This window comes from Fukomys damarensis, unplaced genomic scaffold (assembly GCF_012274545.1).
Source record: "Fukomys damarensis isolate Sample0158 unplaced genomic scaffold, DMR_v1.0_HiC HiC_scaffold_30, whole genome shotgun sequence".
Lineage (NCBI taxonomy): Eukaryota > Metazoa > Chordata > Mammalia > Rodentia > Bathyergidae > Fukomys > Fukomys damarensis.
Genome location: NW_022900942.1, coordinates 49,569,323 through 49,571,227, shown reverse-complemented (window position 1 = coordinate 49,571,227; position 1,905 = coordinate 49,569,323). Strand labels below are relative to the sequence as shown.

Below are 1,905 nucleotides of genomic sequence, written 5' to 3'. Positions count from 1 at the left end.
TCTGGAATTGTGGCCTATCTCTATTCTGACCTATTTCTAAAATATGTTATTTTGATATAGAATCCTCACCAATTTTTGAAACTAGACCTACTTCCTATAGACTATTTATATTCATATACCCCAAAGTGGAAGTAAATTCCAAGAGTCAGTTCATGATTCTGGTTATTTATCCTCAGCTCCCAACAGAATGGATGCGTAAGCAATAGACATCAATTTACATCTGCTTCAAGGGGACTATCCAGTGTCTCTTCCCTAATAACCAGAATTGCCCGTTTTGTGAAAGGACTGATTATATATGTTTTCCTTTTACTGGCTCCAAAAATTATTAAGCATTGTCTCAGAGAAAAAATAACAGATTATATGTTATGGCCCGATTGTTTAATATAGGTACTTCTAAAGAGAAGAAAAAAACATTGGAATCAAAGTACTTTAAAAATATATCAATTACTTTAGTCACAAAGAGCATTCTGGAGAATAAAAGCAGATGTGAACAAGACTCGAATTTAAAATATTTGAAATGTAAAGTGAAAAGATAATACACCTGGATAGAGTTATGTAAATTGCATGGGTAAATTTGTCCCTAGGGATACTTAAGCGTGTTCTCTAAATCCATGTTTTTACAAAGAAAGAAAAATTAGCATAATATTTGGATATTTCCTTATACCGCTGTGTAGCATTTTATTCTAATGAATTAATAAAGCACACTTTTTTAAAGAATTAGCATATGCGCCTTTTTATGATTATAAATTCTCTGCTTAATTTTTTTAATCAAATATTTTTATTACTTCAATCATTTGACATTGTTCTCAAAGGAATTACATGACCATAATCGGTCTCATTCTCAGGCATGCGTCTTTTCACTAGATTTAAGTGTTCATTTCTTAGACATGAGTACTTTTTTATAAGAATAATACAACGAGATAGTGCAAACAGCAGGAGTTAGGGTCAAAAGTCTTGGGGCCACTTCTTAAAATGGATTTAGCAAGGGAACTTGGGCAGAGTCCGGTATTTTTGAGGTTCTTCCTTTGCCTAGAAGGGAAAATATATTTATTGTCTAGAATCAGATGATACATATTAAAAAAAATCCACAAAGCATATTTACATACCGTTATTATTACTTTAAATAAAGAGTGCTACAAGTGATCTTTTTGTTTTGATACTGATACACACACCATTAATGTGTGGGTCAAAGTGTCATTCCTTTCTGTGCTCAACAATTACAGTACATTATGGACCTAAACAATTCAGCGGTGTAAGAAGTTGGAAAGGTTACTATAAACTTTTTAACACTTTGTGTGTGTGTGTGTGTGTGTGTGTGTAGTTCACTAATAACAATCGTACCCCTCATGCATCCCAAGTCTGGACATATTGAATTTTTTTTAAAGCAAACGTTAGCTTTCCAGGTGTTTACAGATGTATCACGTTTTACGCTGTGAATGAAGACTACACGCTACGGAAATATAATTAGTACGAAGCAATGGATTCGCGCTGAACCACGGCCAGGCTCTTTGGGGTTGCATTGTTAAAGAGCACCTAGATGGCTGGCTCAACGTTAAACCAAGTTGCACACTCAGTACTAGCTTTGCATCCGAAGGGGCTGGTTCTGTTCCACAGGGCTCTGGGAATTCGCCCAGTCAAGCAGAAACAGGGTTAAAGGAGTCCAGTAGAGGGGAGCAGTGCGGAGTGCGTGGTGTGTGTGTGTGTGTGTGTGTGTGTGTGCGCGCTCGCGCCGGACAGAGGCGCCTAGTTGCGGGGCTGACACTCCACACAAGTTCCAAAGGCCATCTCGTCCGCGGGGTTCGGCCCTAGCGGGACGGGGTACGGAGGTGGATCCGACGGCCCAGAGGGGGCAGCGCCACGGGAGCCCGGGGGCTGGGTTGGAAGCAGAGGGGTCTCGCGAGGGTT

General features: G+C 39.2%; 1 long non-coding RNA gene across 2 annotated transcripts in view; it reads right to left on the bottom strand.

The window, feature by feature from the left end:
• Window positions 1-859: 859 nt before the first annotated feature.
• Window positions 860-1,905, bottom strand: part of LOC104871961 — a 29,886-nt gene continuing 28,840 nt past the window's right edge. For both annotated transcript variants that reach the window (XR_783020.2, XR_783019.2), the window contains exon 4: window positions 860-1,029. This is a non-coding gene — a long non-coding RNA (uncharacterized LOC104871961). The remainder of the gene's footprint in view (window positions 1,030-1,905) is intronic.